Source organism: Microcebus murinus, chromosome 13 (genome assembly GCF_040939455.1).
Source record: "Microcebus murinus isolate Inina chromosome 13, M.murinus_Inina_mat1.0, whole genome shotgun sequence".
Classification (NCBI taxonomy): Eukaryota; Metazoa; Chordata; class Mammalia; order Primates; family Cheirogaleidae; genus Microcebus; species Microcebus murinus.
The window spans coordinates 43272225-43299003 of NC_134116.1; positions in this window are offsets into that span (position 1 = coordinate 43272225).

Sequence of the window (26779 nt, forward strand, 5' to 3'; positions counted from 1 at the left end):
TAACATGATTCTTTTTTTACAGTGTATTATTTCCTTTCATTTTATGTACTTTTCAATGAATGAAATGAAAAGTATAATATATTCATATTTTATTCTATTGAAAATTAATAACAATCTTGCTGTCTAATAAAATAATCTGTTAGTTTGAAGAAAGCTATCATGAATTGTAAATATAATAATCAATGTATTTAAATATAAACACATTAGTAAAACACTATATCTTATTATAACCATAAAGAATATTTAAATATTTACAACCATATAGGAATAGTATATTTCTAGCATTTGCAAGCAAAATTTATCTCAACTAATATATTTATAAGTTGATAATTTTACAAGTATTGCAGATATTAAATAAAGATGATATTCATATAGAATTACAAGTAGAAAACCTATTTACTAATTTCTTATTAGCCATTCTTTTGCCCAGATATATACTAGTCATTATTAGGCAACCTGATAAATTGAACAGGATATTATTACAAATTAAATTGATATTTAATCAATTTAGAAAGTTAGTTCCTATGTGTCTTGGTCCAAATATTTCATGTACTCAACATTATCCAAAATGTCTCATTGTTCATCAGGACATAAGTCAGAGACTTGAAGGCATCAAGTCATTCTATAATCCGTACTGAAAAACTAAACATAAAACAGTATTGCTCATTATATAATTATATGATTACTAATGGAAATGTTGGGTATAGCAAAGTCATCAAAAACAGATTTTATAAGAAGTATTATGTGATTAATTATTTAATACACATTTGTTTTATCAACCATGTAAAAAGCACTTTATCATTCAAAAATCAAGTTATTGGAAAAAATAACATATAATTTTTTACTTTTAGTAGATATATTAAAAATATAAGTTATAGGCATTGAAATAATGTAAAATAAAAATGTAAGATTTTATGCATAGCATCTTACTAATACTAAATGATCAATACATACTTTATTACTTAATTTATTGGAATATAAGACAACTGTCTGGAGAGTTAAAAAATAGGATTGCATTCAAATAAGCTAGATTAGCTATATGGAACATAAGTCTTTAGTACTTACACTTCCCCAGGAATTATACAGCTACTTCACTTATGTCAAATAAGAGACACATTGAAAGGCTAGGGAAGTTGGCCAAGAATTGAAGATAGAGAGAGATGGGTATTTTAAGAAAGAAGACAAGAACATCTGATTTGTGTGATGACATAGGCCAGCTTTACATGGAGCATAGATCTGAGGAATAAAATTAGAAAGGTTTTCCAGGGCCACTTGTAGAGGGCTTAGATATTAGAAGAGCTGTGTCTATGATAGCAGCTATGTTTTATCCAAGTAGTTACTATGTGTTTTAGCTTTTATTTCTATAAAAATTGTATAAATAAGCATTAGCATTTCCCCCATATTATAAATAATAAAATTAAGAATAAATTAAATGGATTAAATTGCTTGAGGTCACACAGCTATCAACTTCCATAAATAAGATTTATAACCAAGAAGTTTGATGACAGATGTTCTACTCTTAACCACATAGCACATGGCCACTGCAATGCATTAACTTATCTTGATTTCTTGTTTTATTAATTTTAGATACAATATCCATAGCTATTCTATAGGAAAATTATTTTGGGCATTGGTTTACAATATACATTATCTATAAACTTACCTATTATTAGGTTATGGTATTGTTCACAAATAAAATTGAATTTTTAAAACACTTATCATTTATTCATATGATGCTTTCTCCCATCCAGGTACTAACCAGGCCTGACCCTGCTTAGTTTCCGAGATCAGAGAAGACTGGGTGCATTCAGGGTCGTATGGCTGTAGATAAGCCATATAATGCTTTCTATTGGTGACTAATACTGTAGTTATAATTTTATTCTTTATTTGATAATTTATTTTAAATTATGCATTAATCTATACATATTTATGATTTATTTCATTATAATATTACACATTATTTAAAGGATATTTATTACTTAAAAATAAAATAAGAATTTACCATTGTATTTTACATTACTAGTTTTCTATATGTAAGTTAGACAAATTAAAGCATAATTCAAATTAAAGCATAATTTACTTCAATTACATTCTCATTTTCATTTATTATTTTTAGGTTACAGATATATTCCACTAGTAAAACTGTCATTTATTATGGAGATATTAGAATGAAAACAGAAAGTTTTAATAACATATAATCTCTAAAACCAATTCCCCTTGACAGAAATAACAATTCTCACCAGTTATGTGTCCTTCACACACATATATATATGCATCTAAATATATTCTGTGTGTGTATGTACATATGTGGAGATATTTTAAATAAAAATAAAGTCATACTACATATATTATTTTATATTTAGATGACTTTCAATTTAGTTTTATTATAACTGGATTGTAAATAAATATAGATATACAGAAGTTTTATAAAAATGCATTATATTCCATAGTATGCACAAAACAATTAACAATTTATCTATTGATGATCATGTAGGTTGCCATCATATGCATAATGTATTTGCATATGTAACATTGGAAAATAAAAATATTTAGCAAATGTGTATACAATTTTACTTTTAATATCTACAAAATTTTCTTCAAAGTGGAATTGATTTCACTTCTATCAATAGCCTTGGCAATTATGTATGTTGTCAAACTTTTAAATTTTACCAAAATTATTTCTTATTTATTTTTTAAGAGGGCACAGTAAACAAAAAGTAAGTAATGGTTATTGAACATATTACAATACATACAACTGACAACAAAATGACATCAATAATAGATAAATATTTCCATGAATCAACTAAGAACAAATAATCCATTTGGAAAATAGTAAAATAACAAAAAAAAATCAGAAAATAATAAATACAAATATAAATAAGTATATGAAAAGGTATTCATATTGCAAAAAGCTGGAAAAATGTAAATGTGTGTATGTGCATGTGTGTGTGTCCTAACTGGCTTATGCTACTATCTCCATTTACCAAACAAAAGATTTGTTGTCTCTGTTATGGTATCTTCTTGTCTCATTATTTAGTGAGCTGTTAACCAGTTTTAACAGCAAACACTACCACAACAAAGATTGTTTAAAAATAAGCATGAAATTATGCAAAAATTCCAGGAATGCTATCACAATGTGATGCTGCATACACGTTTTCAGATATCTGAATTATTCTTCAAATATTCAATTAAGAAATTGAGAAATTTGGATGCATATATGTATTTTAAGAAACTTATCCAGTAATTGTGTAAATAAAACCAAGAATAAAGAATGACTATAATTTTATTACTCATAATATGTAAAGACATTCAAATAGTGATACCAACAGAAATGAACCTCTATAAAATTATGAACCTTTTTTGTTGAATTAACTTACAGGTATTTTCATAGTGATATCTTTGTTTTAAATGAAAATGTTTCTTTTTTTTTCCTCTCTCTTTTTTTTTATTTCGGCATATTATGGGGGTACAGATTTTAAGGTTTCAATAAATTCCCTTTTCCCCCCTCCCCCCACAAGTCTGAGCTTCCGGCATGACCATCCCCCAGATGGTGCACGTCTCACTCATTATGTATGTATATACTCGCGAAAATGTGTCTTACATTCATAGTCTGTTTATAAAGTGGTATATATGGAAAATAAAAAGATTTTTATTAATTAACATTAACTATAAATTTCAATATGATATCTAGTATTCCTTTAACTGATTTTCTTGAAATATATAGGTATACAATACCAGATAATGATGAATTAAAATCTTCCTTGATATATTTACCTTCTCAACTTCTCTTGTCACACTAGTTAATAATATAATTGTTAAGTAATAATAGGGATGATATTCATCCAATGTTGGGTTTTTAAGCTTGTTTCTGATTTTTTATTTGACATAAGTTTATGTCTATATAGTTAAATACACATATATATCCATCTATATTTTATAAAATGACATTCTGCCATCAATGAAAATTATACATTTTTATTTGCTTAGTATTTAGAAATATAGGAATAGATTTTCTATGATTGAACCTTGAAATAAAGCCCTATTTGTCATGTTACACAGTCCTTTGAATGTTCTTCTCGCTTTTACTTTCTAATATTTTATTTAAGATATTTAGTTCAGTATTCACAAGTGAGATTGTTCTGTACTTTTAGGTTTTGGCATCAATATCATACTGACTCTGTTAAAGGAATTTCAAAGCTCCTCTTTCCTTGCTGGGCTCTGAAAGAGCTTAAATAACATTTGGCATTATCTATTCCTTGAAGTTTTCAAATAATTGGCTTTGGAGCCCAATGCTTCTTGGGAAAAGTAATTCTTTGACAACATTTTCAATTACCTCCAAATTAATTGCCAAGTCTGGATTTTCCATCACTTTTACTGAATATTAATACTAAGAATTAGAATATATAAAACAATTCAGTAAATTAGGTTTATTCTCGTATACTCTACTATTATAAAATACTTTACTGAGAACCAGTAACTATTTAGAAAGAGCAATAAAAAAGTCCCACTAAAAAACATAAAAATATATAATACCTAAGAAGAAACAAGAAAATTTGGGTAGCACTCATATAAAAAAACTTGAAGTTGTTAATATAAAACAAAGAAATCTATCAAAATATTGGAAGACACTTTATTTTCCACATGGAAATATTCAAAGATATCAATTATGCCAACATTAATCTAATAATCCAATTCAGATCCTGCACAATGATATTCTTGCAGAGAGAATGAAAGTGGCAAATAGATATATGTCCACCTTTGGATGGACTGTCTGAGCAAGAGCTCTGGTAATCCATGGAGAGGGGACAGAAGTGAAGTGAAGAGGATAGAAGTGGGAGGAGCTGCTCAGCTGGACCAGAGATAATTAGGGTAGGTACCCACATGTGTCAAAGTGACAAGAGAAAATCCCAGGCTTCATGCTTCCTCTGAGGATACTGCAACTGGAGTGACAGGTGAGCCCCTCCGCTGCTACAGGCCTTTGGACTAATACAGAAACCTAACTGGAGGCTGTGAAGCTGTATTGCTTCAGAGAGAAGAGACAGCTAGCCTGTGAGCCTTGGTACTATAGCTGTAACCACTGTAACATCTCAACCCCAGAATGCTACTTTTGCCCAGAGGTCAGATCCCTGACTGCTGCCTCCTTCTTTCGTGGGCCAGGAAGGAATGGAGCAAGGAATTTCAGTACTTGAGTTGCCCCATGGGCAGATGATATGTACCCCTGCTGCTGCCCCCACAACTGTCTTCAATGCTGGGGACCTGGGTGGAACAGGAGGCCACAGCCCTGGCACCCACTACTGTTGCCTGGGTGATCTCGCTCAATCAACCATATCACCTGCAGGCCTTGGGCAGAGAACACATCCATATCTCTTAGCACCCACTGCCCACTGCTGGGACAGCTGCACCACTGCTGTTGTCTCTGCCTAAAAGGCCCTAAGTAGGATAAAAGCCAGCACAGCCACGGCCTTTAGATCTGGGTGTACTGTATACCACAGACCTGTGCCATACTGCATAGGCACCCTGGATGCTACACTCTGCACATTCCCTGCTTTGCCCATGCACTCCACCCCATGGCTGCCCTGGGCAACATGAATGAGCACTGGATCCCATGGAACTGTTCCATCCAGTGTAGGTGCTCTGCTCTATAGGTCCACTCTGTCCAGAGGTCTCTCTCCACCCTACACATGAGCTGTGACCAACTAGCCCATTCTGTACTGGTGGCCACACAGGGTGGGACCACCACACCCTGTGCACCTGCTATGTCTAGTGGCACCCTACATGTACCTTCCCTGCCCATGTCCCTGGAACCTCAGTTGCCCAGGCCTACACACATGTGCTCCATGCCCAATGAACATCCTCAATCCTGTGCACACACCCTGCCCTGCAGCCAGTCCCAACACATCTGTGCATTTGGCACCAGAAGCTAGTCCTAGTACATTAGCCCGGTGACAACCATAGGGGAACAGGGTAAACATAGCAGAGCAGCAGCAGTAAAGGTTCACAGCAGTAAAGGTCCTTCTCCTGCCTTGTCAAGCTTCTACAGTAGGAACCAAGCATGGCATCTAGGACGCATTTCTATTTTTACCAAGTAACAGAGGTCCCAGCAAAGGAGAATAGATGTCCCATATTTGCTATCTGTTTGGAGCTGAGAAAAGTGGCCCCAGATGTGAAGGAACCAACATAAAACTCTGGTAACATAAAAAAGAAATAGGCTGTCTGGATATCTTTAAAAAGATCACAATAACGCCAGTAATGAACTCCAACCAAAAGGAAATTGTTAAAATGACAAATAAAGAATTCAGGTTATGGATGGCAAGTAAGATAAATTAAATTGAGGAGATGGTAGAAAATTATCTCAAAGAAATAAAAAAAATAATTCAAGACATGAAGAAAAATTCACTAAAGAGATAGATAATATTAGTAAAGACGTAACAGAACTCAAAGCAATGAAAGAGCCAATTGGGGAATTTCAAAATAAAATACATCATAAAACTTTAACAACAGACTAGGCCAAGTAGAAAAAAAACTTCAGAGATTAAAGACAAGGAAAATAGGTAGATAATAGAAGAAAGGAGAAGGAACAATCACTGTGAGAAATATGGAAGTATGCAAAGTGAGCTAATATAAGAATTATAGGCATCCCCGAAGGAGAAGAAGAAAAAGAAATAAGTATGGAAATCCTATTAGAGATACTAATACAGGAAAACTTTCCTGGTATTGCTAGAGGTTTAGATATCCAGTAAGAAGTTGAACATCAAACACCTGAAAGATTCATAGCAAATTGGACATCACTAAGACATATAATCATCAGTCTGACCAGGGTCAAAGTGAAGGAGAAAATCCTACAACCTATGAGATGAATGTAACACGTTACTTACAAAGGAAAATACATCAGACTAATAGCAGACCTCTCAGGAGAGACAGTTGAAGCCAGAAAGAATTGGGGTACTATTTTTAGTCTTCCTAAATAGAATAACTGCCAATCAAGTATTTTGTATCCTTCAAAAACTAAGTTTCATAAATGAAGAAGAAATAAATTGTTTCCCAGAAAAACAAGGGAATTTGTCACTACTATACCTGCACTACAGGAAATGCTTAAAAGTGCTCTATATATGGAAAAGAACAATTGATACCACTTAATGAAAAAACACCCAAAATGTAAAGCTCACAAATCTTATAAAACAACAACACAAGGGAGGAAAAAAAAAGAAAAGAAAAAACCAACTAGCTATCATTCAACATGATGAACAGAACATCACACACATAAATACTATATCTCACATATAAATACTAACATTGAGTGTAAATGATCTTAGTGCTCCATTTAAAATTTATAGACTGGATGAATGAATGAAAACATGCCCCAAGTATGTGCTAGCTTCATAAAACCCATCTAACTCACAAGTATACACATAGACTCATGCTAAACGAATAGAAAAAGTATCCCACATGAAGGAAGACCAAAAGTGAGCAAAAGTAGCTATTCTTATGCTAGAAATAATATATTTTAAATCAACAATTGTGAAAAAAAAGAGAGAAACAAAGATGGTCATAATATAGTGATAAAGGGAGCAATTCATCAAATAACTATAACAATCCTAAATACATATACACCTAACACAGAAGCTCCTAGATTCATAAATCAAACTACTAGATTTAAGCAAAGAAATAAACAGCAACATCATAATCACTGGGGACTTCAACACCACAATACCAGAACTGGACAGATCATTGAGGAAAAAGATCAACAAAGAAATACTGGACTTAAACACAACTCTAGAACAAATGTTCCTAATAGACATATACAGAACATTCTACTCCAAAACTGCAGAATATGCATTCTTCTCAGCAGCAAATGAGACATTTTCCAAGATGGATCATATCTTAGGTCACAAAATAAGTCTTAGCAAAACAAACAAAATAGTAATAATCTAATTAATCTCTAAAAGGAATTTATCTAGAATCTAACAAGATTAGTTTAAAGTATCTTAGAAAGAGAATGTGTACAGGAATAGTCAATATAGTGTGAAAAAATAGTAATGAGAAAGAACTTACCCTATCAAAACATATTTTATAGCTATAGTACTTAAAATAATGTGAGATTAGAAAAAAATCATCCCATAGGTCAATGACACAGAAATAGGTATATTCTATAATTAAGAACAGTTTTAATCAGTGGATATCAAATATTCTGCTCATTATAGAACATATATTTAAATATGAATATTTTAGAAAAAGAAAGATAGATACAAAAATATTATTTATAAATGAATAACAATATTATTAAAGAAAGAGTTGGAATAACTTAGAAATTAATTAATTAATTAATTAATACCTAGTATAGAATAGGCACCAGCTAACTTGCTAATCAGATAGAGGTATGAGACAATTATGCACAGTCACTGCCTTTCCCTAAATTTCACTGTCAATCAGTAACTATTCTGGGTTTTCTGTTGTTTCCTGGTGAAATCTTAGAGCTGACTTATTTATACTTAAGCTTGTGTTGCGGTTTACATTTTCTATACTATATGTGTTCAATTTTATATCATACTTATTCCTACATAAGAATGAGTTGACATTTTTAAACTATTTTCTGCATTCTGGAAAAAATTAAATAACAAAGAAAAAGTCTATCCCATGGTTTAGTAAAACTACCTATAATATCCTAGAATTTATTTTATAACTTATTCAGTATTTATAAGTACTTGTGGATGAATTTTTAAATAAATTTTCTCATACAACATCTATTTTATTTATTTTATATCTATTTATATCTATTTTATTTTATTTAGTTTTTAAATAAAAAGTTATGTATTTCTTCAGGTTATGGTGTCAAAATTTGCATGAGATTTTTATTACCATGTTGACATTATGAAAGCATTAGATAAGCTACAAAATAATAGCTTCTTAGAAATATAAATGAATTAACTTCCAGAGAAATAATCCTAGGAAGGAGGACCTAGGTCAACTAACGGACCTTACTGACTCATGTTGGAAAAAGCTGCAAACAAGAGTGACAAAGAACATTTGTTAGTAGAAGGACAAATTTCCTAATTTTTTTATTGACAAACATTGGCAAGAGAAATTAGAGTCCCAAATATTCTCAGACTTGAAATAACTTCAAAATTATATTCTAATTCCTTCTTTTGGGACATTCACCAAATATGCAGAACTGAAGGCTAGGGAAGTGTACATATGTGGACAAAGAGTGATTACTTACCTGAATAATGGAAAAATATTGATGAAAGATATTTTGTACCTTATCAAGAAAGAGAACAGTATAAAATTGAAATTTTTTCTTCATTCATATATTAGAAGTTATATTTTCAAATCATAGCAATATTTTCACTAACATTACTATTACCTGAGCCTACATTTTAGTGTTACAGCATAATTAGTTATGAACATTGTCTTTTAAGTAACAAAAGTAGCATCTTTATATATAGTGGTTGAAAAATTAAGCACAAATTATTATTGGTTTAAGATATTACATATTTTATTCTATTAAGTTGCAAAGTAAAAAATACATATTATAGAATATATTATGGTGAAAAAGTATAATTATAAATTATAGATATTTGAAATATTAATTTTTTACTATAAAGTTTATCAACTTATGTCAAAAGTAAAACTTGTGAAACCCTATTAATGCATTAATCATACGAATGTTATTGAATTATATGTACTTATTTTTCAATAAAACTATGGACCTTTTAATTATTTGTTAAACAAAAAGAAAATTTATCCCATGGAATATAATAACAATTTACATTATTGTCTAATAGACTAAATTACTTTAAGATAATTAAGGTTATTTATGCTTGTTACTATCTACGTAATAAAAAAAAAGTATTTCTCTCTTGGTCACTGGAATTTGTAGACTGTGTTCATTTATACATTATTTCACATCCATGCTTCCTTTTTTTCAGTGATTTTCACTGAAACATAACTTCCATGTTGCTAAGTAAGGGTTTCTGTGAATTGTCTACAGCTGCCACTATCATGTCAGCAAAAGTGAGGGATAAGAAATGAAGGTTCTTTTCTTAGCAACTCAACTATTTCAAATTTTATTGATTTGCTCTTTGTTCTTTATTTCAGAGACATTTTCATTAGATTATATAAAAGTAGAACTACCATTTGATCCAGTAATCCCACTACTGGATATTTACCCAATGAAATAAAAGACATTCTATAATAAAGACATCTACACTTGAATGTTTATAGCAGCACAATCACACTTGAAAAGATATGGAAACAACCCAAATGCCTATCAGTACATGAGTAGATTAATAAAATAGGGTATGTATACTATGGAGTACTACTTAGCCATAAAAAATGGTGAACTAATACCTCTTGTATTATCCTGAATGGAGCTGGAGTCTATTCTTAAAAGTGAAATATCACAAGAATAGAAAAACAAGCACCGCATGTACTCACCATTAAGTTGGTAGTAACTGATCAACATTTATGTGCACATATGGAAGTAACATTCATCAGATGTCAGGTGGGAGGGAGAGGGAAGAGAAGATGGGTAAATTCACACCTAATGGATGCAGTGCACACTTTCTGGGATGGGCATGCTTATAGCTCTGACTCAGGTGGTCCAAAGGTAATATCTGTAACCAAATTGTTTGTACCACCATAATATTCTGAGATAAAAAACATAAGCAATCATTTAAGAAAAATAAATAAATCACATAAAACAGATACATAAAAATAATTTTAATAAATGACACAATGCTTACCTCAAATCATAAAAAAATATTACACAGAAATGAAAGAAAGAAAGAAACTTTAATAACTTGAAGACATAACTTAGTTATAGTTTGGAATACAAAATATTGTTAAGGTGTAAATTCTCTCTAAAATGATCTATAGAGTCAATTTCCATCTTGTCACTTTATAGAAATTGACAAGCTTATTCTCATATTATTGGATATACGAAGGACATGATAAGGCTAAGACTATATTCAAAAAACAGAAAAGCAGTGTTAGAAGAAGCACAATATTAGATTTCAAGATTATTAAAATATTTTTAGAGATTGTGATATTGACATAAAAACAGACAAAAACATAAATGAAATAGAAATATACCGTTTAACAAAATGACCTTCATACATAGATGATCACTTGAGATTTGAAAATGACACCAGTGAAATTTAATGAGACTGGTCAATCTTGTTAACAAATGGTGGTAGGGCAACTGAATATTCATATGGCTAAAAGTTAACCTTGTCCCCTCCCTTATACAATATACCAAGTTTAATTTGAAATGGATCAATATAAATGTGAAGCTTAAAACTATAAAGCTTCTAGAGTATCGCAAAGAATAGATTTGTGACCCAGGTTTGTGTAGAGATTTCTTGGTTAGGTTTCAAAACCCATAATAGAAATATTAGACTTATTGTAAATAATAAAATATGCTATTGTCCACAAAAGATGTTATTAAGCAAACTGAAAGGAAATCAAAGAGTGGACAAAAACAAATGCAATATATTTATCTGGCAAATGATGATAAATATTTAGAATATTTGAAGAACTGATAAGAAAAACTTAGATAATATAATTTAAAAATGGATGAAAGCCTTCAATACGCATTTCCCCAAATAGCTCTATATCATAAGTTAACAGTATTATTTAACATACATTTAAAACACACTGAATTACAGTATAACCTTTCAGAATGATTAGAATGAAAAGAATAATGAAACCAACTGGATGAGTGAAAAATAAACTGTAAAGAACACAATGAAGTATTTTTAAGTTTCCAATTAATTTGAGTATATTCTGACTTTGACAAAGCAGTTCCACTTCTAGATGTATACACACAAGTAATGAGAGCATATGTACATCAAAGTATGTAAATATACATTTTCAGATGTTCAGGATTATTTGTGGCAGTTTTATTTTTAATAATCCCAAATTGGAAACAGTTAAAATGCTCAACTTGGAAGAGATAAACCAATTGTATATTCATTAGATTGAACATTATACAAAAATAAAAGTGATATATGCAGTTGCATGGATTTAAATTAATGAACATAATTTGAACCACATAAAAGTACATAAAATTTTGATGTTTACATTATGTGATTACATTTATAGAAATTTCTATAATAAGTAATACTAATCCATTTTGACAGAATTCAGAGGAATGGTCATGGAGGAATGTGGGAGAAATAAATGGCAAGGGCATAACAATCCCCTAGGTTGAAAAAATAATTAAGTTTCAATCTGGGAGATGGTTTTCCCAGATACAGACATATGTTAATATTCACTAATATACACTCTTAAGAATTATGCAGTTTGTTTTATGTTAATTGTATTTGATTTTTTTTTAGGGAAAGGAAGGCAAAAAACAAACAAACAAAAATCTCATGAGTGAGAAGTCTTTTATAAATAAGAGGTGGAAAAGAAGGGAAGAAAAAGAGAAATGACAATATCATATCCTGAAAATCATTGAATACAAGGGAATTTATTATTAGCCACCTTAATCTACAAAAACAGATAGGATATATTCTTCCAGAAAGAGAACATGACTTATTTTATAAGAAGAATTTAGCTGCTTGAGCTCACTATATCACCCCCATTTATTCTCAGCATGCCCTCAGCAAATAGCTATCTGTTTTCAAAGGAAGTAATAACTTGAAAGAAATCTTCATAAACTTTTTAAAGCTATGCTATTTGTTGTAAAGATGCTATAAAGGGTAAGGTATCATGAAAAAAAGGATGTTTAAAGATATCAGAAAATTTCCCTGAGAAACAGGAAAATTATCAAGAAATAGTTCTATAGAGTCTCACAGAAACTAATGGCAAGATGATTTCCTTAAAAAACATAAAAATATAGATATCAAGCAATGAGAATACAGAGAACAAATATATAAGTTTAATTTTATAAAGTTACAGCCATTTTGAAACCTCCGTAAGAAGCAAAAGTACAACTGAATGCCTTGCTAGAGAAATTGCAGTCAACCTTGAAGAAAATACAAAAGTAAATAAAAATAAAAAGAACTATCAAATAATATAACTATGAAATGTAAAAGAGGATCACCATGTGCATAAAACTTGTTTATTCTTCCATTTGTCTTGCATTTATTGGGTACCTATTATGTGCCAGCCATTAATCCAAGTACTATGAATATAAATATCTCTACCCTCATATTGCTTACATTCTATGAGAGAGATTGGGAGGATTCTAGCTTTGGAGATAGGAGAATAGATAACACTTGATTTCTTCTTATGTGCTTTTTCTTAATATGTACCAAAATATATTTTTTTATTAATTTATTATTTTATTCTGTCCTACTCAACCAGGTCTTCCAACTCAGTAATTAATTGTTTATCTTTACTGATGGTGTTATTTATTACTTGTTATTTGATGGTGTTATTAGCTACTTCTTCATTTTTATATTTTTTTCTTTTTTTATTTTTTTGAGACAGGGTCTTGCTCTATTGCCCAGACTGGAGTACAATGGTGTGATCATAGTTCACTGTAACCTTGAACTTCTGGGCTCAAGTGATCCTTCTGCTTTAGCCTCCTGAGTAGTAAGGAAGCATATGCCACCCACCCAACTAATTTTTTTTAATTTTTTTTGTAGAGATGGGGTCTCACTATGTTGCCCAGGCTGGTCTTGAATTCCTGGCCTCAAGCAATCCTCCCTCTTAAGCCTCACAAAACACTGAGATTACCAGTGTAAGCCACTACACACAACTTATTTTTTGCATTATTTTTTATAATTAGTATTTTCTCTATATTCCTACTTGTGATTTTATATTCTTGTATCACATTACCAATAATTACCTACATTTCTTTCAATAGATACCTCAAATACATCTAACATCTTTATTTTTAGTCTATCTGCTTCAACAATTTTACTTCAGAGAGCATATGATATTGATTATTCACATTTTTTATATGAAGATATTTTAGTATTTTGGTCTTGACATGCATATCCTATTAGAGTCATTAGCTGCTCCTTTGGTGAAAGCTAATGGAGAAATGCAAAAGAGCAAGCCCTAGTCCGTTTCACATCAAGTGATTTTCAAAAGAGTAGAAAAATGAACCCCTAGGCAGAACATCCAGGGACTACAGAATCACAGCATTTTGTGTACTACTTCATCAAATGTATCTAGCTCAGAGTTTAACTTTAATTTCTTTAGGAGAAATCACATTTGAAAAAAGACATTGCCTCTCATAATCATCCATCTGCCCTTGATATTTTGAGGGTTAGATACTAAAGAAATGAAATCTAAAGGTAAACTCATTGACTGGCACATATTTTCACAAGTCTTCAACACTAGGAGGGATTTCTGTGACCATACTATTACTGATGCATTTTGGCACGTTGTATGTCAATATTTTTCAAAATGAAAGAATATGGGTGGAATAAAACAAGAGATTAAATATTTTATACCAAAAATTCACTCATTGTCCTCTCTAGAAGCCATCTGCTAAAAGCTCAATCCTATTTCCCCAACTCCAGGTTAGTGATATACATTAGAGTGATAAGAACAGAATTCAAATTCCCCTTTAAAATTTCTCACACATGTTCTGGTTGTGTTGTTATTGTCACTATTGTTATTGTTAAATGCAGAAGCCAAGCTCCCCTAATATTTATTTATTTTTTTAAAAAAATTGTATATTGTATATATTTAAGGTGTTGATATACATATATATAGTGCAATGATTACTACCTTAAAGCTAATTAATATATCCATCACCTTACATAGTTGCCATTATTTTTGTGTGTGGTGAGAGCACCTGAAATCTATTCTCTTAGAATATATCCAGTATATAATACAGTATTATTAACTATAGTCATTGCAGCATTATTCGCAATACCCAAGCTGTGGAAACAATCTAAGTTTCATTCATTTATTATTCAAACCAATGATAGTTTATTTTCTTGACATTTTAAAAAGATATGTATAGTCTATATTCATATTGGAAACTACTCCTAAACTTGCCCAACAATTTTTTTTTTAATATTTGAACCTGAAAATGAAAGCCAGATGGAAAATTACCTAATTCTGAAGATAACAGATCAAATAATAATAAAAAAACCTAATTTTCAATTCTAAATTTCCATCATCCTATGACAATCCCTTAATAATTTAAGATACAACTTTAACTCTTCATTTGTAATTGGAGTCCTGTGTTGGGAGCATTACAATAAATTAAGTCTCAGTGGTACATAATTTATGACTCACGCACTTGTAAATTAAATGGAAAATAAATTGACTTCAACATGAATTTCTAACTGTATTTTGTAGTACCTAGTGTAAAAAAAAATAGCTGCCAAAATCGTGAAATCATCCATTAAGTCAGATTTAAATCAATCATGCTGAGAAGAAAAGAAAATACCACAGCAATTAAACAATTACATTCACAATGTACATTAAAAATGAATGTAATCAGTGTATGTGATATAATTAAATATATGGCATAATATAAAAGTTAAAATACTTTAAAGAAAAATTTAAACAATAAGATAAGGAAGATTACCGTTTATAGGTATCTTGTAGAAAAAGGAATTTATATGTTAGAGAACATGTTGGTGATTTAGTTACAGTATTCTTTACTCAGGTTTAAAATTTCTGTTTTTATTCCACAAGAAGAATATTAGAGGATATATGTAACTCAAAAAATAAATTAAGTAAACGTATTAAATATGAAAGTCAAAGTATTATTTTGGCTTGTTTGCTTAATCTAAAATATAATTACATATAATGAAACATTTCATGAAACTCACAATAATGCCTGCCCTTTCTCCCAAAAGGAACCTGTAAATATGTTAACTTATATGGCAAGAATGACATTTCCCAGATGGGGAGATGATTCTGGATTTTCTGTATGGGTTCGAACTAATCACATTTGTTCTTATGAGTAAAGAAACTTTCCCAGCTTTGGTCATAAGGAAATGTGATTATGGAAGAAGGGTCAGAAAGATGCAATGCTGCTGGTTTTAAAGATGTAGTAGGAGGGCCACAAGCCAAGGAATATTGGATGCCTTCAGGAGCTAGAAAAAACAAGGAAATTCATTTTCTTCCAAGAGCCTCTCAAAAGGAATGCCTGCAATTTACCTTTAGGCCAGCAAGAGCATGGTTGTACTTCTATGCTATAGAAATGTAAGATAATAAATCTGTTGTGATTTAAGCCACTAAATGTGTGATGAATTGTTAAAGCAGCAATAGAAAACTAATACAAATCCATGCATTTTCTTATTTTCTGATTATTAAGAAGACTCAGTATAAAAAAACACAAAGGAACAAAGCAAAATAACCCATAAAACCAAACCAAAGCAAAACAAAACAAAAAACCCCTCTAGCCTAGAGTTTCCAAAATTTGATTTCAAAGAGAATTCGTTTTCTAAAGATTTATATAAAAATGATGCCCATATCAAATACGTTTATTAAGTTGAGCATACCATTTCCCATTTTGAAGATTCATAATATATTTTAACATTATATAGTAAATTCTTACCAACTATTATATAATTTATTATGTAAAAATAACTAGCATTGCTACATTAGACTACTGGTTTGCTCATGAGAAGACTCAAAAGACAAATTGCAAACTAAAAACAAAACAACACAACACAAAACAAAATGGTCTAATTTTACCTTACACAGACCACTAATATCTGAGCATATAAAGAACTACAAAGAATTAAGTAAAGCAACACTGCCATAATTGGAAAAACTTTGAAATTGATAAAGCATTAATTGTCAGGCCATTCAATGCATAGACTCTCCGGGTCTATTGGGAATATTATCAATATCCCTCTTGATAGAAGAAGGCATATCCACAATTCACAAAGATGTAGTTTCCTGCCTGTCAAAAATCCAAAAGTTTGACAACATACTCTGTAGATATGGCAGTGGGAAGACACTCTCGTATAATTCTGGTACATATACAAAATGGTAAAATTTTTATTTAGGAATATTTAATGATATATACTCAAATTATATACGTATTTTCTCTCACTCAGCAATCTCAGTTTTGGAAATTAATTTCAAAACCACTTAATATATTAAATAATATATACATAAAAGTATTCCTGGTAGCACTACTGAAATAAACAATAGAAGCAGCCCCACAAATTCATAAAGAAGAATTGGTTGAACAAAATATGGTATAGCCACAACATAGAGTTCTATTCAGGTGTAAGAAAATAGATGAGAAAATACCTACATACCAATGAGGAAGGATGCCTAGACTATACCATGAGACAATAAATACAGGTTACTGAAAAGTATTTATTGTATGACAGTTTTGCAAGAATATAGAGATGAATAAATAAGTATGCATTAGTGCTTATATTTTTAAAAACATTTTCAATATAATCAAAAAATGGAAAAAAGGTAATTCATTATACACAGAGGAAGTAAACATAGTGGAAGAGGTGAGAACTTAAATGAGACTATTGTAAATAAAATTTGCTATATTGTTTTGAGTTTTGAATAATATAAATATTTTTGCATAATCACAAGGAACAGAGTAAAATTGAAACACACACAAAGTAATATCTAAATATTAAAACACATTAAACTAATTGATATTCAGCTGATGGCAAAACTGTAAAAATAATTACTTCGTGGAGCATAAAAAAACTATATTTTGAGTGTATATATATATTAATTTTTTATATTTTAGCATATTATTGGGGTACAAATGTTAAGGTTAAGTATATTGCCCATCCTCCCTCCCCTATATATTTAATGATATATTTTCTAAGAAAAAAGAACTGAAAAGAAATCATAAATTGCTTTTAATGGTAGTATTATCAATTGTATATACAATAATTAGTTATAATTTATTTTAAACTATTATAGACACTTGTAGAATAAAGTTGATATATGCTCATAAAAATGCCAAAAGAAATCAAAATGTTTGCATTAGAGAAAAGGGGTAAACGTATAAAAACAAAGAATATAAATATAATATAGTAATATAGTTGAATGTGAAATATAGATATTAACTTATCCTCTAGTTATTATACTCATGTATATCACTATATATGAACTGTGTGTACTTCCATGTACATGCTAACCCATATACATATACATTCACCTACACACACATTTTTTATAGTACTGTTCATGAAAGAAAAGCCTAAAAACAATTCAATAATGACAAACATATGGCATCAAAATTTTTATATCTAAATGTCATTTCCCACTAAAAGAAAACAGGGATATTTATAAAAATAGGTGATTCTATGTCAGGAGTAAAACAAACAAAATGTACAGAGAAAAGCCAGAGATCTTGCTCAATATAGCAGGAATACTATGTAACATTCTTGGGAACATATCAAAGAACACAGGAACTACCTTAAAAGAACTGCTTTTCGGCAAAGCATGGAAATATTTAATCATAGAGAAGAGAATAGCTAGAATTTTTCTACAAACACACAAACGCACTCTTACACACACACTTTATTTATCATCTATTTACTTATTTTGCTTTTATCTACCTAACTGTGTACTATTGGAGGTTATTAGGCTACAAACCCATCACTTTAAACATTGATAAATACAAATCAACAATCAATATTATGAATAACATTTCAAACTGTGTTTTAGGGAAACTAATTAATCAATGAGGAAAGTTCTTAATATAAGATTCTAGTTGTATTAGTTTCCTAGGGCTGCTATAAAAATCACTACAAACTGGGTGATTTAAAATGCCAGAAATATGTATTTTTTGCAATTGTGGAGTTTAGAAGCTGGGGAAGGACATGCTTGTAGCGCTGGCTTGCGCAAGGCAAACACATTACATGTAACCAAAATGTTTGTACCTCCATAATATCCTGAATTAAAAAAAAAAATGATGGCAGGCCCATGTTCTCTCTGATAGCCCTAGGGGACAATATCTCTTTGCTTTGTCTGAGCATCCGGTTGTTGTTGGCAATTTATGGCATTCCCTAGCTTACAGATGTGTGACTCCAATTTCAGCTTCTATTGTCATGTCTTTCTTCCCTCTGTGTTGATATCTGTTTTATCTTCTTATAAGACTCTAGTGATTAGAGTTCTACTCTAATCTAGTGCAGCCTCATTTTAATTTGATTGTACTTGAAAAGATCCTACTTTCAAAAGCATATCATGAAGATGTATGTGTACCATACGAATGTTCATCAAAGGTTGACCTCAGCAGGGGGGATTTTTAATAACCAAGAAGATAGAGTGATTCAATTTTTGTGTACGAGTCAGCCTCTTTTCCCAGCAACTCCTGTCATTACCCAGAGAACGCTCATGAACAAAGTGACCATGGTAGCAAAGATGGGGGATATGTATGGGCTCAGCAAAATAGACTTCCACTCACCATGGCTGACCTGGCTATATCCACTGCTGAGTGTCCATTCTATTAGCAGCAGCAGAGACCGACACTGATTCCCTGATATGAGACCATTCCCTGATGTGATCATCTAGCTACCTGGTGGAAGGTTGATTTCATCGTACCACTTCCATAATAAAAGGGGCAGTGCCTTATTCTTACTGGACTAGACACTTACTCTGAATATAGATTCACCTTCCTTTAATGTAATGCTTCTTCAAATCTACTATCTTTGGATTTAGATAATTCTCTATCACTCATCGTGGTGTTCCATACAGCATTGCTTCTGATCAAGGAAATAATTACACAGCAAATGAAGTGTGATAATGAGTTCATGATCATGCAATTCACTGGTTTTATCATGGTCCCCAACACATTGAAGCAGCTGACTTGAGAGAATGATATTATGGAATGGCCTTTTGAAGACTCACTTATAGTTGCAAGCTAGGTAGCAATATCTTGCAGTGCTAAAGCAATGTCCTGCAGGAAGCTGTACATATTGTAAATCAGCTTCCAATATATGGTAATGTTTCTTCTAAAGCCATATTCTTGGGTACAAAATCAAAGTGTGGAAATAAGAGCAATACCATTCACTATTACTTAGTGATCTGATAGAAAAAATTTGCTTCCTGTCTCCAGGACATTATCCTCTGCTTAGTTTCAAAAGGAGGGATGATTCCACTAGGAAATAGAATGATAATTCCATTGAACTGGAAGATTGCCATCCATTTACATTGACCTCCTCACGCCTTTGAATCCTAATATTATTCCTGAGTTGCATATATTTCTTGCTATGCACATTTAACATGATGTTATCTTATCAAATTCTAAATTTAATTGTTGCTTCCTGAATTTAACTAAAAGAATAGATCATTTTAACATTATGCGGCCCTTCCTTTCTTCTTGTTCACATAATTGAGATCTAGACATTTAGATGAAACTTATTTTCTACCCATTCAATTTTTTTTATGTTAGTCATGATTTTATTTGCCTACATACATTTGTCAATTACCATACACTACCTTTAATCTGGGATCTGATGTCTTCCTTTTGAATTTTTTTTCCTTCCTGGATAGCCTATTAAAATAGTTATTTTATAATGCATCTTCAATAAGATCAGCTAGGTAAAATATTCTGGATGGACAATTATCTGCTCTTAGTACTTTGACACTGTCCTCTAATGCTACTGATTAGAAGCCTTATGTAGGTCTATTTTCTATATTTCATAGAAATATGATTTATAATTTTGTTCTTATAGATGATTATTTTTTAATTGTTCCTTTTAAATATTTTGCATGTTAATATCATTTATGGTATTGTTTCGTATTTTTTCTATCTGAATGTCTCTTCAATTTTAGAATATACTTCATCATTATCTTTTAAAATATTAAAATAATACATCTTTTATTTCTCATTTCTTGGCTTTTAGGATAATATATATGTGTGTGTATACATAGATTTATAAGATATATATGTGTAAATATCTGTCTATATCTATCTATCTAATCTCTCACAGGGCTTTAATTTAATTTTTAGATGCCTTAACAGAGAGGCAGTTAAGGCCTCTCTGTATTTAACTGATCTGTTTTGTTTTGTTTTAGCTTTTCCACTAAGCCATTTAATCTATTACTTTTGTTTCTATGTCCATATTTATATTTCCATGTTTATATTTATGCTATTCTATTTTACTTTTCTTGTGTGCTTCTTGATTATGTTCTGTAATAGATTTCTTCCAAGATGTTGCTTTTTGATTACTGGTTTCTGAGTAGTCTCTCTAATTAAACTTTTTCTTTGTCATTAGTAAATTCTGGCAGTTTATAAGTCCTAGAGCAGCTGCCTTTGTTATCAAATGAGTGCAATTTCTTTCCCTTATTGATGGGATACAAAGAGCGACTAAGGTATTAATAATAGCTGCTTTACCTCCTCTTCACTACCTTGGCTTCAAAGTTATTTGTAATTCAAAGTGCTTGGAGAATTTATGTTTTTTGTTTATTTTTATCTTAAACACGGAATAAAAATATGTACTTTTATAGATATTGAATATATGTAAAATATATAACATATATAAATGTACATAGTGACTAGGATTTGCCTTGTTTTCTACTGGTTTTATTCTAAGGCAATTTCAAGAGAATTTAATGCACTATCTTTATATCTAAGTTGCAATAAATATTTGAAATTACTATAGTCCTAAAGCAAAATATCAGCATTTCAGGTCAAATAAAGCATTCTTCTTTTAATTGTTTTAATATGATACTTGTGGCAAAGTTTGGAAAATTAAATTAAGATAGCTGCAAAACTAACAGTGACATTTCCCAATTATAAAAGTTGGTTATTGGTCTATAGGAAAAAAATTCCAGAAATCAAATATACATGTATGTTATATTAAATGTAAATTGATTGGGACATTATACACCCCTACATAAAGATTTGATTTAGATTTGATTTTACTTTCAATAACAGTAGAACAAAATTAAGAAATGTCCAACATCTTATTCTTCTAATCAGGCAAGCACTTGATTCATTTAATAATAGGTAAGACATTTCTAACTGGTTTTAGTCTAACTGAAATGAATCATTGATGTATTATAAAAATGAATATCTATAGGGACATTTATACCCAGCTACTCAGGATCTTTTTTATTTTGTTGTATTAATTTCACACTAATTTTCCATTGGAGCAAGATTTAAAAAGCAAAAGCAGTATAGACTTCTATACTGTCTAACCTGTGTTAGAGACAGTCCGTAAAGCAGACTAAGAGTCAGAGAAGTGGAAATTAAAGAAAGAATAAACAAATTCATCAATCTGTTACCCAAATTTTAAAGTTGTTAGAAATTTTGGAGGCATTGTAGGTGTACTTACCTTTAAAGTTGTTTGTACTTTCTCACTTCTCAGAGGATCCAACAAGTAACTTTTTAAATGTCTGACTACAGTTATGGACACATCATGTAGGCAATAAAGGAATTTTTTTTCCTAGTAACCACAGCTGCTAGAGGAAAAGGTGGCAGCAGTAGCAGCAGGGCAGGCAGCAGGAAAGCCATCTGCTCTACAGATAGCAATATGTAATTCTTTGGAATTGTTGATTAAACAGGCTGATTAAACTGTTTTTTTGGAAAAAAAAACTTCTGAAATCAAAGTTCAATTAATAGGCTACCATCAAGAAAAGAATACCTTCATTTTCATCTTGTATTTTCTCCTTTGTTAAGTTACTGTCTGTACCCTTTAACTTTACTGGATTTGCAGAGCGTGCTACCTCATTTTCATATTAACTATGTAATCAATTATGGACAAACCATGTCATAATTTCACTCATCTCAATAGGAAATTATGAGATGAATTTATATTTATTACAACATAGAGAACAATCACAAAAATATCTGGAGTTAATTATCAATTGTTTACATTACTTACATTGGTTTCCTTTTTGGTCATATCATTACTTCATCAAGAAGAGAAGTGAAAAAATAATTAAACTTATACTGGTCGACTTGGATAGAAAATAGAATGAAGCTCTGCCTAAAATACTTGTGAATGTTTTCCATAAAGTCCCCAGCCCCTAAGCAGTAAAGATGATAGAACTTGGTGACTTATTATTCATCCTTTAAAAATAATTTCAGCATGGTCATTGACAAAAACAGAGCAAAGAATGGCATGAATAATTGAAGCATACCTTAAAACCTGAAGCTAGCCAAATAATTCATTTTATTCTTCCAAATATAATTTATAAGAGCAATAAGCAACTAACTTTAGTGGAATTTGATTAATCCACTGGCTTTAGTTCTTTTTATTTTGCCAAAAGCAGATATAATTAATTAACATAAAATAATATTAGATCAGGAACAATTAAAATGGTATAAATTTTTCTTAATTAAGTCTCTCAACTTGGCAGTTTACATTTTGTTTTTTTCAGATATAGCTAAACAAATTTTCATATTTCTTAAAGCAAATGGTTCATCAAATATATTGTATATATGCTGTATATATATATACATTTGCCAGTACAGAATAACTTCATTTCTTTAAAAAAATTGTTACTAATTTAAATAATTATAAAAGAATACAATAAAAATAAAGTGCTATATTTTCAAAAAGAAAATAGATATGAATTCAGTTTTACCTGGAGTATTGAAGCCCCCAATGTTTGTGATGATTTGCATGCTCATCCAAACAGATGGCATGCTAAATTCTCCAAGTACTATCACCTCTCTGCCTTTTCCCAGTTCTCTGTCAAAGCAAACAACAGTAACTCTTGATAGAAAAAAATTTAATCATAATAAACAGTACAAAATAAATGATAAACTTACCATGTTTACATCAGAAGCACTCATTCACAAATTAAACTATGGAAAGATTAAATTAACTATTTTAATAAGTTAACAAATTTAAAAAATTAAGCTATTAAGTTATGTAAGCTGGTGATATATAAATAATGGTTATTAAACTTGGCTCAAAAATTTAACCTTTTATTCTTTTTTTGTTTCTCATCTCATTTTAGAAAATATTGATTATGAAATATTCTATTATGATGGTAGTTTCTAAATTTCAGAATATGGGGGTATAAATGTTTTGGTTACGTGAATTGCTGTTGTACAGTTTGAGTCAAAGTTATGTGAGTCCGTCACCCAGAGTGTGCATTGTACCCATTAGCTGTAAATTTGATGTTGATTATTGTACATGGCAAAAATGACTGTAATATGGGCTCCATTTGAAACACTACAGTATGAATGGCAAGACCTGGAATTGCAACATGTACAACCTAAAGAGGCCCCAATTAGGGATAAATTACCATCATCATTCTTTATTAAGTATGTTACTTGAGCAAGCAACTTTTAATTATACAAGTGGTCTCTACTGACTTTAATTTATTTGAATTTTTAAAAAGCTATTCCACATTGCCAAAATGCATGTTTATTTCCACCTTCCATGCTCCCTTATGGAAGGAAGCCAGACTTTTCTCTGTAGGAATGCACTTCAGGCAGATGTAAAATCTTCCACAGCTGTTAGTGGAGATGATAAACCTGGCAAAGTGGCTTTCAATTCACCATCAGAATCAACAACCAGGAACTTAGGGTTTTGTTTTGTGTTTATTTTTGTTATCTAGTTACCTGCAGGGTGGCAGGCAAGTAGTTATGTAATCAGACTTTCAACAAAAGGACCAGGAAGATATACCAAAACATATTGAAACTGCAAAACAGACTTCTTACAGGACCCGAAAGGATTGTCACTCTGTCAAATGTTAACAAGTAGTGGGTTCCTGTTTTGAGAAGGAAAGGAACAGGAAAACACACTATTTTCATTAGAATAAGAATTAGAATATACATTTTGTTTTGAAGAGTCTTATTCATAGTTTTTTTTGTATCATATATTTAAATTAAAGGAATAAACAGCCTTTACATTTGTATATCTCAGTGACTGAAAGTGAAATCTGTGCAAAGTTGAATGTAGAGAGATTATTTGGAAGTGATCCAAGGAAGCAGGAGAAGTACAAGTAAGAGTATGAAACAGGCAAAATGGAAAAACCACAAAAAGATGTTTTGCTGGCGAGATTTCTGCTATGTATGACCTTGACTCAACTCCCGTGAGCCCTCTGAACCTGGAGCAGACTGTCTAAAGGACAAGAGGCTCTATTGGTCTTGACCCAGCATTTGTACACTAGCTCCCATCCCCTGTTGGTTGAAGGTTGCTGCTGGAAGTGTTAATTGCCCCACACTTCATGGAAAACCCTAAGGAACAAAAGCAGAAAGATGAGACTCATGAAGAATGGCTGAGGTCAGATTCTGTTCCTGTACAAAAATTAATCTTTCATTGCTGCTATTGGTGTCAGAGGTGAGCTGGGGGACGATGGCATGGAGAACAAAAAGCGACTAGTTCACTCAATATCTTGTCATTAATCACTGTAATACTTTTGAAACTGTGCACATACCATATCTTATGGACTACAGGTTTGTGTCCCCCTAAATTTCTGTATTTAAAGTCTAACCCCAATAGGGTTTTATTAGAAGGTAAGGTCTTTAACAAGTAATTGGATCATGAGGATGTTTCATCCTCATGATGGGATTAGTGTCTTTATTGGAAGAGGAAGAGAGTTAGAACTCTATTCTCTTTCAATGGGACAGCTCCTTTCAGTCAACAAAAAATAAATATTGTAGAAACATTAGTTAGAAGATTTGTTATTATCAATTATAGCCAGTAATTGTAAAATGAATTCAAAAATAAATGTGCATTTTGAATTTCAAGTATATATAATAGCAACATTGCTACAATGTTGAAGAACAAAAATTATATAAATTTAAAATTTTTAAATGTATAAAAAATATAAATATATTAAGTAAGATGTATTTTGATATAAACCCACAGTGCCTTATTCTACTAGCATATCATGTAATCATGGTAAATTTTTTATTAAAAATTGTGATTTGATTATTAAAAGGACATCAGAGTGCAAATCAGCACACATATAATAACTTTACTGTCTTAAAACTTTAAAAGATAGTTATTTTCCAGTATATATTGTTTTTACTTGCCATATATTCTCCATATATTACATATATTTGGAAATTTCTCCATATATTTTGGAAATTTATCATAAATGTATCAAAAAGAGAACAACTTTTCCTTTATATCACCTAAAGGGAGCTATTTATAGTATATTTAATAATGTGGTTGTATTATCACCCAAGCCTTTAATTTGAGCTCTTAAGTAACTAAAAGAGTACTCATGTTTTTCTTGTCCTGATAAATTTTTGTGAGGCTAAATATTACAAAGTCCCTATTGCAGATTTGATTTATATATATATATATGTATATGTATATATATATATATGCATACAGTTAAATTTCTTAATATAAGATACAGTGTATTTTTCAAAAAGTATTATATAAGAAACTTAGAAAACACATAATATTAATAGTTAAATATCATATTTTCCTTAACATGCAGTTTAAATGTTGCTATACTTTTTAAAATATATATCATAAAATATTTAATAGACATAAAATATTACTGTGGAATATTCTTCATGTTCTTAAAAAGTTGGGACACGTACAATATACCTGTCTTTTGGAAAATAAAATATAAATTTAATCACTTAAAATACACATCATTATCAAATAAAATAGAAATAATAAAGACATAAAGAAGTTTACACACCTTTATAATCTGAATAGAAACTGTTCAATATTGTCTTTTAGAAAACTGAGTGTGAGATGAACACTTTTGAACAGTGTGTAAAACACCATATTTTAAAATTATTTTCACAGAATGTGCTCAGATATTTTGAATTTTATATATTAATAATAGTGACACATACATTTTTATCCAGTTTGGTTTGGAGTATTAGAATAACATGAATTTCAAATAATCTTTGACATAAGGACACAATGTTAAATGATCTAGCTGCCATCAGAATGAGAAAAGAAGCAAACATGTGAACATGCTGATAGTG